Raw genomic sequence first — 10,433 nt, 5'->3', positions numbered from 1 at the left:
GGGTCAGACAGTCCGTAGTTATCAGACTTGCACCTCTTCTGCCAAGCGGGAGCCGGTCGGGGCGCTGAGCTGTCTGTCTGTCTCTGTGTCTCGCTGTCTGTCTCTGTGTCTCGCTGTCTGTCTCTGTGTCTCGCTGTCTGTCTCTGTCTCTGTGTGTCTCTCTCTCTCTCTCTGTCTGTCTGTCTGTCTCTGTGTCTGTCTCGCTCTGTGTGTCTGTCTGTCTCTGTGTCTCGCTCTCTGTCTCTGTCTCTGTGTGTCTGTCTGTCTCGCTGTCTGTCTCTGTCTCTGTGTGTCTGTCTGTCTCTGTGTCTCGCTGTCTGTCTCTGTCTCTGTGTGTCTCTCTCTCTCTCTCTCTGTCTGTCTGTCTCTGTGTCTGTCTCGCTCTCTGTCTCTGTCTCTGTCTCTCTGGTATCCCGGGAAATGTCTCTTCCCCCTCTGGTATGTGCGCTCTCGGGGTTTATGGGCCCCTAACCTCTCCCTGCACACTGGATTGTGCCCTCGCCCTCACCCCCTCTCTCTCACCCCTCACCACCATTCTGTTAACCCTTTCGAGGGAGGCTCGGCATTATTTTGCTAGATCACTCTTGTAATTAACCTTAAAATCGCGGGGGGGGGGGCTGTTAATTCCCATTAATTTGTTTTTTAGACTGGAAAATATTCTGTTCCAGAAAATGGCAAATTATTTCCACCCACACTGTTTGGGGGGAGGGGGGGTTTATAAAACAGGATTTATCAATATTCTTCCCGGCCGTGGAGCGCAGCGGAATATCTCGCTAAATATCGATCTCTATATACTGTACGGGCGGGGCTTATAGAATCCAGGTGACATTCTATTGGCCGGGGCGAATCTCGCACACTACGGGGTTAATTGGATCTGGACGGTTACCGGGACGCGGTTAATGGCTGGATATGAAATCTTCTTCCTCTGCAGGGGGGTCTCCGTGCTCCCGTAACCCTTTCAACTCCAAGAATTAACCCCTTATTTGGTTATTTTTACCTATTTTCACTTTCTCTGATTTCCCCCGTTTCCATAGTTATTATTTTTTCTCTCCTATGCTTTCAATCTTTTCTAACAAAATCTGGAAGGGCGGAGAAAACTTTTTTTTTAAATGAAATTCTGGGAATTTTTATAACTATTTCAGTGCCAGGCCACCGAAAGTCTATACAGACTGTAAGCTCATGAGCCGAGCCTCCACCACCTGATGCATCGGTTCGTCTGTTGCATGCCCTGAATATACGTATCGGGGATAATATCATTTTATATATTATTATTGTTAAGGTACTTTGCAGGATCCTGGCAGGCGCGGGGTTAATGTCTCGATACTTTGTATCGTTTGTGTATTTCTGGTTACATCGGAAGTACCGGCTGGGCTCGGTCTGTGGGTTCTAGTCCTGTCAGAGCCTTTTGTATGTAGGGACTGTAAGTAGCGCAGCGGGGATTGTTGGCGCTATAGAAATAGAAGATATTTATTATTATTATAATTATTAACGGTTTGTGTCGTTTTTTTTCGCCAGTCCGGCAGCTCCTGAGATGAACAAGCTGCGCCAGAGTTTCCGACGGAAAAAGCAAACCTACGTCCCCGAAGCCAGCCGGCCCCATCAGTGGGGGGCCGACGAGGAGGCCGTCCGGAGGGGCAAATGCAGCTTCCCAGTGCGGGTGAGAGAGCGTCGGAGAGAGCGTCCGAGCGCTAATAACGAGAAAGCATATTTACCCGGAACACTCCGTCCCAAAACTTAATTTACCTGCCGGCAGATCGGCCCCATCCGGCCCCCGTCTAGTCGCCCGTTTCTCCTGCTGTAAAGACTCAAACCTTAATCAGTCGTCGGTCTCGTCTTAGATTCAGGAGCCGTATGTCTATCCCGTGCATGCTTAATCCCCTCACTGTATTACCCTCTACCACCTCTGCTGGGGGGCTGTTCCACGTATCCCCCACCCTCTCAGTAAAGGAAAACTTCCCACAGTACTACAACCTACAGAAAATAAACTATCCCTGTTTACTTAGCGCTCCCCCCCCCCCGTACAGTGTACAGTGCTGAGTATAACCGCGCCATCTGTCTCTGCTGTGTTCGCAGTATCTGGGCCATGTAGAGGTGGAGGAATCGCGAGGCATGCACGTCTGCGAGGACGCCGTGAAGAAGCTGAAGCTGGTGAGTTATTTATTCGGGGAACGCAAAAAAAAATAAAAAGTTACAAAAGCTTCCCAGGCCTCGGAGGTCTCTTTTACTGAGGAATACGAGGCTGAGCGGAGTCTGTCGGGGAGGAAATCTTCTGCCATGTGGGGAGCAGAGATAAGATGAAAGCCCCCCCCTTCTGCTCCCTGGGTTTCTGGGAAGGAATTAGGAAGTGACCAGGGAGGAAAAAATCCACATCAAAGGAATCAGCTTATATTTCATTGGGATATATGATTACATCACCGGCAATTACACGCCTACATTCACATACATGAACACACGCTTCCATAACTGAGCATATAGAAACCCAGACCCTGTCGGCAGATCGGCCCCATCCGGCCCCCGTCTAGTCGCCCGTTTCTCCTGCTGTAACGACTCCAACCTTAATCAGTCGTTGGTCTCGTCTTAGATTCAGGATCCGTATGTCTATCCCATGCGTGTTTAATACCCTCACCGTATTACCCTCTACGACTTCTGCTGGGAGGCCGTTCCACTTATCTACCACCCTCTCAGTAAAGTAAAAGATTCTGTTCATACGCTCCCGTTAAACCTTCTTGCCTCTGGTTTGCAGCTCGGTAAGAAGTCGGTGAAGGCCATTCTTTGGGTGTCGGCAGACGGTCTGCGTGTGGTGGACGATAAAACCAAGGTTGGTAAATGGGGGGGGGGGGGGTTTAAGGTGGTATAGTCATGGAAACGGGGGCAACAAACCCCCCAATTCTCAGGCACATAGGCTACTACTTACCATCGTTACCGTATTTGCTTGATTATAAGACAAGGTTTTTTTCAGAGCAAATGTCTTATATTCTGACTACGAGATGCAGATCCCCCGCAGCGCCGCAGGGACCCCGATCCTCCTCCCCGGCAGCCGGTGGGCATTTGTGGGATGATCTCAGACAACTTACGCTGCTGCCGGCACTTCCACCGGGGCTTCTATGATGGGGGCCAGTGTCAGATGACCTTCTGGTGCTCAGTCATAGAAGCTCCAATGAAAGTGTCGGCAGTGGAGGTTGTCTGAGCGCATCGCCCACCGGCTGCCCCTCACTGCACACCAAGGAATCCGAAGCACGGGTAAATCGGGGGAGGGTAAGAGTGGCATACAGGGGGGGCAGGTAAGCAAATAAAAGGAAATAAAAACCAAAAACGTATTTTTTTTCTCAATTGTAGTTTTTATTAAATATGAAAACATACTTTATATGAATTAATATTTAATAAAACTTTTTTCCTATATTCAAGCTTTTTCTTTTTTTCCTAAATTACCAGAAATATTTAAATTTTGGGGGTTCATCTTGTAATCGAGCAAATACGGTATTTATTATTTATATATCGCCGCCATACTCCGCAGCGCTGTACAATGTGTGTTATTATTATTTATATATCGCCGCCATACTCCGCAGCGCTGTACAATGTGTGTTATTATTTATATATCGCCGCCATACTCCGCAGCGCTGTACAATGTGTGTTATTATTTATATATCGCCGTCATACTCCGCAGCGCTGTACAATGTGTGTTATTATTATTTATATATCGCCGTCATACTCCACAGCGCTGTACAATGTGTTATTATTTATATATCACTGTCATACTCCGCAGCGCTGTACAATGTGTGTTGTTGTTATTATTTATATATCGCCGTCATACTCCGCAGCGCTGTACAATGTGTTGTTGTTATTATTTATATATCGCCATCATACTCCGCAGCGCTGTACAATGTGTTATTATTATTTATATATCGCCGTCATACTCCGCAGCGCTGTACAATGTCTTATTATTATTTATATATCGCCGTCATACTCCGCAGCGCAGTACATGGCTGATACGTCCCGGATGTGTGACGCGTGACGTGTGTATGTTCTGGAGTCGCAGGCCGTCTCCTGCTTTCCCTCTAAATAAATCCAGACATTTTAGTTATTTCCTGGGCCGGGCGGTATCGCGGGGTTAAGTCGGTTTTTATTACGCTTGTAGGGGGGAATGAAGTCTCTCACGGCTCCCCCTTGTGGTGAGCAGAAGTATTACATTAATCGTTCTAAGCCTAATACAGTTGTCATGCATTATTCACGTTTACATAAGCTTTCGGAGCCTCGGAAGTCTCTTCTTCGGATGAACTAACAAAGGAGTGGGGTGGATCCTAAAGACATTTTCTCGTATACCGCCGTTTTTCTTATAAATCAGGCAAATTATTGGCTCTGCAACATTATGCTCTCCACCAGACTATAGGGGCAGCTTCTGTGTTAACCCTTTTAGTGCCGTAACCTGCAGAATACAGGAGGCTATTAGAAGGGTTAATGAGACGTCATGTGAAAGCAGGCTGAGGACAGACTGTGACCGGCAGACCCGGACCTGGGGGGACGGAATCCACTCACCCTCCAGCCAGGTTAATAACGATTAACGATGGGCAAAGTCACCGGATCAGCCCTCTAACGGGGTTATTAAAAGGGCAAAGAGATCAGCACAGGGGCTGGAAACACGGAAAGAAAAATAACCAAAATCGCTGCGTTTTTACAGTCCTTAAAATTGGTGAATAATGGGGGGGGGGCAATAAAATGGTATTTAAAATAATAAAGTAAAAAAATTTTTAAAAATCAGAAAAATAATGGGGGGAAATAAAACATGGAAAGAAAAATAACCAAAAGTGCCACATTTTTATAGTCGTTAACATTGCTGAATAATGGAAAATAACAGCATTTTAAAAAAATATATCATTTTTTATTTTTTTTTCCAAAATAAAATAAAAAAAAGAAAATGTAATGGAAAAATAAAGTGAAAAACTGAAAGGAAGTTATTGGATCCACATGATTGTGTAAATGAGATTATTATCGGTGGCCATGATTAGAGCGACGGCAACAGGGGAAGTTAATTTCCCGCGCACCATGTACTTCCTCCTGGGGGTTCTGCTCAGAAGAGCGAACGTGTAACAGAATATTGCTTTCCCCCCCCCCCCCCCCCCAGGTCATTCTGGATGTTTAGATTTTTGTGTTTTTTCCTTTTTGAAGCTTTAATAGAAAAACCATTGTTTTTTTTTCGTCACATGACATTTAAGTGTTCCTGGCAAAAAATGTCTATTTTTTTTTTAATTTTATGTAATTCTGGTTTGTGCATTTTTAACTCTTTCTTTGGTCGTTTTGTCTCGCGTCCCATTTGCCTCGTGTACAGGACCTGATTGTGGATCAGACCATCGAGAAGGTGTCGTTCTGCGCCCCCGACCGTAACTTCGACAAGGCGTTCTCCTACATCTGCCGGGACGGCACCACCCGCCGCTGGATCTGTCACTGCTTCATGGCGCTGAAGGATTCGGTGAGATCTGTGGAACATCAGGTCCTGGGCTTTGGGGGGGGAGGGGGTTTATTTTTATTATTATTAAAAAGCGCTGCGGTATATGTCAGAGCTTAAAGTACAATTTAAAGTTGGGGTACTTAACAAATATATAACACAGCATCGCTTTCTGATATGTTTTTTAAATAAAGGGCACCTGGTCTTAATAAATAAATAAAAAAATAAAAAAAACAGGTTTGGTGTCAAAAAAAGCTTTTTTGTTTTTTGCATTTATATTATATATTTTTTATTATTATTAATTTATTATTATTATTATTATTGGTAAATCCCGCGTTGTGAATTGTTTCCCCTTCCGGCCTTTGCTGACCTTTTTTCTCGCCGCAGGGGGAGCGTCTGAGCCACGCCGTGGGCTGCGCCTTCGCCGCCTGTCTAGAGCGCAAGCAGAAACGGGAGAAGGAGTGCGGCGTGACCGCCTCGTTCGATGCCAGCCGCACCAGCTTCGCGCGAGAGGGCTCGTTCCGCGTGACGTCCGCTTCCCAGCAAGCCGAGCGCGAGGAGGTCATGAAACATCTTCAGGACAAAAAGAAAGGTGAGTGGCCCCTAGGCGGAGTAGTGGCCCCTAGGCGGAGATGGCCTCGTTGAGAACTGATCCTGCCGTTCGCCGTCCATCGCCCCGTTTCCATTCGTCGAGAATTTTTCTATTTTAAAAAACCTCAAAAAATTGTAACAACGAAAATTCTCTTCAGAAACATGAAGATAACGGACGCTGTTTCTTGGGTGTAAAATTCTATTTTATGGCTTCTTTAATTTTATAACTTTTTTTTTTTTTTTATATTTTTTTTATACCCACTTCTAAGAAATACTAAATATCTAAAAGCAAATATATATTTTAATATTTTTGAATAATAAATCCTCTGAATAATTTTTTACATTTTTTTTATTTTTATTTTTTTTCCTTAAAAACGATAAACACCTCATTGTATTAACTCACTAAGTGCTGTCGACATTAGGGTTGTCATCAGAGTTGGCCGAGAGTTACGTTTTCTTCCCGTGGGAGGATTTGGGAATAAATAGCGACTTTCTGGTATTTTGTGAACTCTTGGCATAAATAAATATATATTTTCAATTGACCGTTTTATCGTTTGATTTTTTTATATATATATTTTATTTTGTATTTTTTTTTAAGCTACTTAATATTAATATTTATTTTTATAGTAATAGCTGAATCTGCCCAGAATACGCCTTCAAACGCACCGGCAGTGGGAGCGGGACCGGGACCCAGCGCGGCGGTACCAGCGCAGCCCGAGACCCAGTCGCCCCCCGCAGTGCGCGGCGGTCCCTGGCGAGAAAGGAGAGGCCGGGGGGCAGCACGCCATCCCCCGACGGCACGCGCCCCTGGAGCAGCTGGTGAGGCAGGGTTCGTTCCGCGGCTTCCCTGCGCTCAGCCAGAAAAACTCTCCCTTTAAACGCCAGCTCTCCCTCCGACTCAACGAGCTGCCGTCCACCCTGCAGCGAAAAACCAACTTCCAGGACAAGAACCAAGGTGGGGGGGTATTAAATATACAGAGGGCGGGGGGGGTAGACTTGGAATCCCACCATAAGACCTTCTCTGGGGTTAGGATGCCTGGGAGGGTCAAAGCAGTTGAGTTACAGTATATGCCTGTCTGGGGTCTTTGTAAAGCAGGGTTTTGGGGTTTATTTGGTTAAAATGAAGCATTCAGGGGCTGCCGTCAGACTTTACTGCCCCTTTAATATTACCCCAGGACGCGGGGCGATGTCTGAGCCCACGGGGCGGTTTTGGCAGTAACGGGCTCAGCCGTGTGATCCGCGAGCTGCCGGATTAACGTCCCGCCGCCTGCCTCTTTCGTGCGAGTCCTGAAGCCTGATTAGCGTTTATTTTTTTTAGATTTTTTGGGGTGTTTTTTTTCTGTAATCCCTGATTTTCTTTCTGTTCTCAGTTCCAGAATTAGAGACGTCGGTTCTTCAAGAAGCTGACGGGATCACCGATCTCTGTAACCAGATAAACAACTCCTTCACCAACAAAGCCGCCGAAGACCCCTTTATCAATTCCAATGGAACGAGGACCCCCACTACGGTCCCCAGTCTCCCTCCCCCGCCGCAGGTCACGCAAGGTGAGAATGAGTGGCCCTTCCATGCCATAAAGCCAACATCCATCACTCCGCAGGAGGCTCAACGGCGTATGGGGGGGGGGGGTGGAGTTCGCATTTTCACAAGATTTACTCATAAAAGACCCTAAAACTGAGGATTTTGATCTATACGGAAAAAACGTTGATTTTTTTTTATTTTTTTTATTATTATAAAAAGTACAAAATTTATAGACCTTCTCTGCTTCCAATGGCTCTTGTTTGCCCCACGAACTGCCCCCAGGGCAAGCATTGGACCCAGGTTGGTTAGTCTTTGCCAATGGCGGACAGGGCCCGGAGCAGCAGGAATGTGGCTTACAAACCCAATTGCTTCCTATTTATTTGCTGTTGCTAGCCCCACCCACATCCTCTTATTCCCTGCCCACCCTGAACTAAGCCCCGCCCACAAGCGGTATTGGCATGTAGGTATTACCGGCCGTCTCGACGTCTTTCCTCGAATGCGATTTACATGCGGAGAAATATTCATGAAGCTGCTTCGCGTCTGTGTGTTTCAGGTGCCCCCGGCTGGGCAGAACCGGCAGTGACCACATCCGCCCCGTCGAACTTCCAGATGGGACATCGGCGGACGCCATCGGAGGCCGAGCGTTGGCTGGAAGAGGTAGCGAAGGCGGCGAAAGCGCAACAGCAGCAGCAACAACAACCACCCCCTCCGTCCCAGCCTATGGTTCCCATGTCCGTGCCGGTAGCGGCCCCCATGCAGGCATATCCAGTACCGTATGAGGCGGCTCCTCCGCAGGTTGGCATGTTTATCGCACCTCACATGCAGCCTGCCTACATACCCATAGGTGGGTATGCACCAGCCATGGCCAACAGCATGCCTTACCCTACTCCTAGTGTTCCTGTAGTGGGCATCACCCCTTCGCAGATGGTGGCCAATGTCTTCTGCTCGGCCACCCAAGTACCATCTTCCAACATGGCCAGTAAAGCCAATCCGTTTCCTCCGAGCAGCTTGCATCCCACCAACGCCAGTGTCCAGAACCCTACCTCATTCCAACCCACTCAGTTGGGACCAAAGGCGCATGCCGCCACCAACGGTACTACGTGGCCTCCGGACCCCAGCCAGCTAAGACTGGCGTCCACCGCACAGGAGGTAGACCAGTTTGAAGCTCAGTGGGCCGCCCTGGAGTCCAAGTCCCAACAACGGTTGGCCAACCCGTTCTCCAACGAACTGCAGAAGACCTTCCAGATAGAATTGTAGCCAATACGGCCCATCTGGAAACGAAAAACTTGAGTTCAGGTTCAACGAGTAGATCGTCCGCGGCCAGTAAGACTTCTCCTAAGCGGCGATTCCCCGAACTCTTTGCTGGGGACGATGGAGTCTCGGTGGCTCTCGCAACGAATCGGCACCAGGCTTCCGTAAAGATGGCCCCGTGCCGTGTAATCTTCTCCAACTGCTGGGCGACCCGGGAGACGTTTGTTTCAGAAATAACGGTTTTTAGAAACGGTTTGGGTTGTCGGGGGGGCCGGGGGCGGCTTTAACCCGTTCATGAAAGTAACGTAAGTTTGGTTAATGGCTTTTCGGAAATTTTCAGGATGGTAACTGTGGGGGGGCTGGATTAAAACGGCGTGGGGGGTCCACGGGGTGAGACTATGGGAGAATAGGTATGTAAGTGGGGGTGTTAGGTAAGTGATTGCGGGGGCGACGTGCTCTGTTGGCATAGACGGCTACACCGGCTCGGTCCTGGACCAAAGCGATGATTCCTTATTTATCAGAGAAAAAAATCCCATAAAAATGAGAATTACTCCGGTTTTATATTGATAAATACCCCATCGGTGCAAATTTTATTATTATTATCTTTAATATTATTATTTTATTTTTTTTATGAAGGCTGGTTTCTTAACCATGTGACCGTCCCTCCCCCCTGGATTTCAAACAATGCCTATAGCCCCTCCCATATATAATCTATAGATTCCATGGTATATAAATGCGTATACACGGGGCGGGGGGTCTCTCTGGTCCGTAAAGATGGGGGGTTTCATAACGAACCTAAATTTCTTGTGCCAAATTCCCTTTACGGTTACACGGAAACGCCAGTAAATGCAGCCCGCCCATGCGCGAGCCGGCATTAGAACCTTCAATATAGTTTATTTTTTTTATCGTTTTAATTTAAATGCCAAATGTATTGTATATTTAATATATATCTTTGTCTTAGTTGAATGTCTTTTATAGAATGTAAAAAAAAAACAAACAAAAAAACCCCCAACCAAATAACAAATATTAAATTCAGAGGCGTTAACCCTTTAACATTCTGCGGGTGTATACCGAGCGGCTGATGCTCAGGCGGGTGTCCGGGTTCAGCGGTCCGCAGGTATGGCTGCGGAATACGATTGCTCCCCGTGCATTGTGGGATATGTAGTCCACGGCAGCTGATGTGCCGCAAATGGGAAAAAGTCTAAGAAAAAATAAAAATAAATTATTTTAGGCTCGACGGGAAACCCCGACCTCCCCCTGTAAGCTCAAGTGGCAGGGAAGGCATCCAATGGAAGTTCTGTATCTGATTGCGTCTTCATTGTCCGTAGATTTAAATAAAATATATATACAGTATATACACATAATTATATATTTCACTTCATTTTTTATTTTTTACATTTCTGGAATTCTCAGATGGAACCCGGCGGCCAAAATCTGTCTTCTGCCGCGTTCCGAATGGGGTTTCCGAGGGTCAGGGGCCCAGTGTGTGTGTGTGTGTGTGTGTGTGTGTGTGTGTGTGTATATAATATATATATATATATATATATATATATATATATATAATGTACTGGGTAAACGTCTAAACAACACGTTTCTCGCCTCGTGGCCAGCCAAAAGGGAGTCGTACGTTTCA

The 10,433-nt window shown here is 46.7% G+C and overlaps 1 pseudogene; it reads left to right on the top strand.

Moving 5' to 3' along the window:
* The first annotated feature begins 1,531 nt into the window (after window positions 1-1,531).
* On the top strand, window positions 1,532-8,806 carry LOC149273475 (numb-like protein; annotated as a pseudogene).
* The last annotated feature ends 1,627 nt before the right edge of the window (window positions 8,807-10,433 follow it).

The sequence above is a fragment of the Sceloporus occidentalis genome, unplaced genomic scaffold (genome assembly GCF_023333645.1).
Source record: "Sceloporus occidentalis isolate IW3139 unplaced genomic scaffold, rSceOcc1.0.p SCAF_373, whole genome shotgun sequence".
Taxonomy (NCBI): domain Eukaryota; kingdom Metazoa; phylum Chordata; class Lepidosauria; order Squamata; family Phrynosomatidae; genus Sceloporus; species Sceloporus occidentalis.
Note: the sequence above shows the minus strand (reverse complement) of the source record. Positions and strands in the feature narration are given on the sequence as shown.